The following is a 5,272-nucleotide window of genomic DNA, read 5'->3' as shown; positions in this document are numbered from 1 at the left end:
GTTCTGCCGAGACTGGAACTATTTGCACTAAGGTTGCAGTATTGCGGTTTATCAAAATATCTTGATAGGATGTTATTTGTTTGAGACTTGATATTTGGATATTTTATTGATATTTGGGTGATAATAGAATGATAATATCGAGGAATCATTTTTCATCATAATGTGCATGTCAAATATTAAACTATCATTATCATTTGAGATTATCATGATAGTTGCTCAATAATTTTCGCTTGCAAATTCTGTAATTGTCGCCATCAAATCTTTAATTTGAAAAAGTGGTAAATTGAGATATCAAAGTATCACTCTCAATCTTGAGAATAGCATGGAAAAATATATTTCTGAATAGCAGCTATAATATCATGTATCACTCTCATTCTCAAATCATGTCTTACGCAAGTGATTTTATCATGTAACAAAGAAGAACAGACACTGACAGTGATTGTTTGATATATCATGATAATATCAAAATTCTCTACATACGTATTCAACTTCGTGATCATTTCCTCTTTTCAACATCTATCAGTAAGAGGCGATATTGTAAAACTAGATTTAGTTACATCAATTTTCGAGTTTAAGCTTTTTTTTCAAGATTGCTGTTAAAAGATTCATTCACAAACCAAAACAAAATATCGCGTTTGTATTGAGTCATTTTTCTTGTTATCTCAAAGTACTGGTTTAGTCTACGAAATCCTTGCTCACAGGATTCAGGGTCTCTACATACGTATACAATTTTGTGGTCATTTCCTCTTTTCAATATCTATAAGAGGCGATACTGTAAAACTAGATTTAGTTACATCAATTTTCGAGTTTTAAGCTCTTTTTCAAGATCGCTGTTGAAAGAGTCATTCACGAACCAAAACAAAATATTGCGTTGTATTGAGTCATTTTTCTTGTTATCTCAAAGTACTGGTTTAGTCTACGAAATCCTTGCTCACAGGATTCAGTGTTGACGCCTTTGATTTTAGAAAACTGGGAGAGATGCGGATGGAATTGACATTTAGGATTGTCTGGAAACATGGAAAATGTCTACTAAGAATTTAACGTGTTGAAGTAGTAGTTTGGCGCCTGCACTGCCGTTTTTTGCCTGATTTCTTAGGTACGGCACTAGCGCACATGCTCTGTCGTAACCTAAGTATTTCAATCTTCCAATATCAGCTATATCTCGGGAAAATGTGCGCAAATGAAAAGAAATACTTGTGTCAGGGATTCGCTGGTGAACATTTCTGTCGTGTTCACCACAATTCCACAAGGGCGAATCAGCGCCAGCATACCTGCAGTGGTTTCAAAAAACTGACTCTTCTTATTTCGTGTTTTACATCCTAAGGATGGGGCATCTTCTAGACAGACTTGTTCAGGAAGCAGGCCTACTTCACATTTATCAACATTAAATTCGGGTGGTACTGACAACTCTTCGGCTTCTTGTGACTCCTTCATATGCATTTCACAAAACTTGGAAGGCTCTTGACTTTTCCCACCCGGCTGGGGAGAATTCGTACAACACTGAAAATAGGGGGTAAATCTTTACGTATTTTTACTTTAGTGGCCGGCAAAGCACATTTAGATCTTTTTAAATACTCATTGCCATCAACAGTGATATAGCCTTCAGAGCAACCTGGGGTCTTGCAGCTGTGTTGTACCCATTTATTTTGGGCGGGAAAAATTTCTTTCCACATAAGCTCGCAAATGTGTTCAATATCTAATCTCTTACTGACAAAGGAAATTTTAAAGCTGATTTCTTCCAGTTTCTGAATTTGGCTGTAGTACTTTATTATAATCCAAATGAACCATGCATCAGCAATTCGTTGCTCATTCAGGTTCCACTCGCCTTTGCTTGTGCGTGAATTCCATCATTTCACACAGTTTTTTCTCATCGGTTTCACGGAAATTCACATTGGAAACTTTCGCTCTGGAGTTGAAAGTTGTACCTGATACCCACAAGTTAGTAGATACATCATTCAAAAGTTTCTTTTCGAATACTGTTTGGCATATAATTTGTAGGTAGCCTTCATCATCAGTGCCAGTAAGATCTGTGAAAATGCGGCGATTATCACTTGTAATTTTGTAGCTTGGATACCACGTTGTTTTACATTTAGCACATTGACCATGGAATAATGCTGCAACGTAAGTGCCTTTTGTACTATAGACCAAAGGAAATGAAGGCCTGTTATCCACTTTGATTTTTGAACCACAGCATTCTGTTCTGCAAGGAATCAATACAATTGGCTTGAACGCAGTCTTGCCGCTCCTTTTAAATAGCGCCTCGGTTATATTTACGTGCAGTAAAGAAGGATACTTATTACTGATTAGCCTGTATACCAACTTGCAATTTTCGCGATTTTTCAAGTCATACACCGTTATATTATGTGCTCCTCTCAGGCTCTTATCGAGACATACTTTTGGAGAAGTACTTTCCACATTTTGACTTCGAATTAGCTCACTAATTAATTCCCATCGGTTCGGTGTGGCTTCGGGAAAATGTTTTACTGCAAAAAGCAACGCATTAAGCTCTTCATGGTAAACGTAGACAGAAGGCATATCGTCCTGTCAATGACACACAAACTGCAACCGGGGCATGTTCTACTTAATGGCCCTTTTCACGGTTAATTTTTTTTCATTTGCATTACAATGTAATCCAAAGTGGATGTGAGACATTTTAGGGGTCAAAGTACAAAATTGTCCGAAATTGCTTCACATACATTGTAGATTTGATTGTAATGCAAATGAGCAAAGTTAACCATGAAAAGGGCTATTACGCCAGAAATTTCAACTAGAATTTAGTATGGCTAATGGCAAATGTAGATGGAGAAAGTAGGTGGCGGGAACTTTCACTGCTGTTTGCTTACCGGTTAGCTTTCAGATGTTGTCAAGGGACAGTGTTGTATTGTATTTGGCATTAAAAGAAATTAACACTTAACTGATGGAAAATAAATTACATGACGCCGCGTAGCTATTGTGTGGGGTAGTTTTCACTGCTGTTTGCTTGCGGTTAGCTTTTATCTGTTGTAAAGGGACAGTGTTGTGTGTCTTGTACTGTATTTGGCATTAAACAAATATAACAGTTAACTGGTGGAAAAGAAATGACGTAACTCTAGTTATTGTGTACGGTTGTTTTTCACTGCTGTTTGCTTGCGGTAGGTTTCAGATGTTGTAAAGGGACAGCGCTGTATTGCATTGGGCATTAAACAAATATAACACTTAACTGGTAGAAAACAATTACGTCACTCTAGTTATTGTGTGAGGTTGTTTTTCACTGCTGTTTGCTTGCGGTAGCTTTCAGATGTTGTAAAGGGACAGCGCTGTATTGCATTTGGCATTAAACAAATATAACACTTAACTGGTGGAAAATAAATTAAGTAACGCTAGTTATTGTGTGATGGTTAGCTTTTAGTTGTTGTAAAGGGACAGTGTTTTGCATTTGGCGCTAAACAAATATAATAATTAATTGGTGAAAGAAAATTCCGTAATGCTAGTTATTGTGACCTGGGAACAAGAACAACTTAAAAACAGAAAGTGCGTTCATTTGACAGGCTTTACTTGAAAGAAGTTTCTCAGCCGGTAAGACAGCATGTCTCTTTTGACGAAACTTCCCGAAAACTTGACTAAACAGTTAATTTTCAAACGTATAACTGCAGCTCAATCAATTTCATTTCCATGGCGAGATGTTGCTAACAATACACTTCGGTTGGTGCAAGCCTATTCAAATAGTTTAGGTTGTCCTCACGAGTACATCTTTTTCCAGTTACTCACTATCACCGTGTCGTTTATTGGCACAAATGGTACCTTGAAAATCAATGAGTGTTGGGAGGAGCCATCTATCGTGTGGTTCAATGTTTGCTCGAGGAAAGGTCAGAAAAAAACAGCTGCTCTCAACGTGATAGCAAAACCTGTAATGGATATCCAGCGAGAACTCCAACAGGAATTTAGAGCTTCCAAAGATAACGCGCAAGACCATGAATTACCGAGGCTGATGGTAGACCATTTCTCCTTTGAAAAGCTCCACCAAGTGATGTTTCATAACAAAAATCAGATATTGGGAGCTTATGATGAGCTAACGCAGTTCTATAACATGCTGGATCAGTACAAATCGAATTCCACGATGGACAGAAAAACTCTTTTGGCTTTAAACGGTGGGGGACAGTGGACCAGGGACTTTAAAAACGGTTCATGTACAATGGAAAAAACATGCCTCAACATTACCGGTTTCATTCAGCCAGCGTATGTAGTGAAAATGACGGCTCTTGATGATTTTGACGGGTTTAACGATCGCCAGCTATTTATATGCCCGAAAGAGAGAGACATGGACTATCAAGAACTTAAACCAAAAGACCCAAATATCCCCAACTTGAAAAGTGTATACGAAATAATAAAGGACTTGCATAGCAACCAAGCCACGTATACCTTCTGCCAAGAAGCCCAAGCAAAATTTGAAGAGTATCACGACGATCTGAAGAGGCGAAAACTGGCTATCCCGGATGATGAGAACAGATGCGGGATCATTGCGAAAGCCATAGGGCAAATGGCTCGAGTAAGCATGATATGACATGTGCTGGACTTTGCAGTGGAAGAGGCATTTCAAGAAACTGGAGAGAACCAAGATCTCCGTACGAAACAAATCCCGAAGATGATTTCAGAAAATACAGTACGTGCAGCAATCGCGATTCTCAACCATGTCATAGAGACCAAGTTTGCGCTAATGCCTCCTGAAGAGAAGTTGGAAGATGAGTATAGCATCCGAGCAAGCAATCAAGTGTCTTATCAAGAAAATTCTTCGCAGGGCGTGAATTATGAAGAGATGTTCCATGCAGACATTTGGATTGAACGATATGACAAGTATGTTAAGAAAATTTTGCTATTTAAAGATAGAGTAATAAAGGCAAGTGACATATCAGGTAGGCATCTAATGCCATCAGTAACGACTGCTGACAGTAAAACCAACAAGTACCCAACTGTAGCAGCAGAATCAATTCTTAACTCACTACAGACACTTGGATTTGGGGATATCCAACCAAAAAGTGGCAAGGGACGTGAAAGCTTGTGTTTCCGTAAAAGGAAATGCTCTGAAATGTCGGAAGAAGCTAAGGCAAAGCTTGCAAGACTTGATATTAACGAAGGTGACTATGACAAAGTTTGTCAATAAACATTATGTAACGATAAGGAATAATACTAATGATAAAGACCTTTTTGGGAAGGGGGTTGGAAATCGTTTTGGAAAGTATTTAAAAGCTCTGTTTAAATTGTATGAATACCATCATCACAGGAATGTAATAATAAT

General features: G+C 38.1%; 1 pseudogene; it reads left to right on the top strand.

The window, feature by feature from the left end:
* The first annotated feature begins 4,621 nt into the window (after window positions 1-4,621).
* Window positions 4,622-5,272, top strand: part of LOC138035956 (uncharacterized) — a 7,791-nt pseudogene continuing 7,140 nt past the window's right edge.

Source organism: Montipora capricornis, unplaced genomic scaffold, assembly GCF_036669925.1.
Source record: "Montipora capricornis isolate CH-2021 unplaced genomic scaffold, ASM3666992v2 scaffold_439, whole genome shotgun sequence".
NCBI classification, from domain to species: Eukaryota; Metazoa; Cnidaria; class Anthozoa; order Scleractinia; family Acroporidae; genus Montipora; species Montipora capricornis.
The sequence above is the reverse complement of the archived record's forward strand: the minus strand, read 5'-3'. Positions and strand labels throughout refer to the sequence as shown.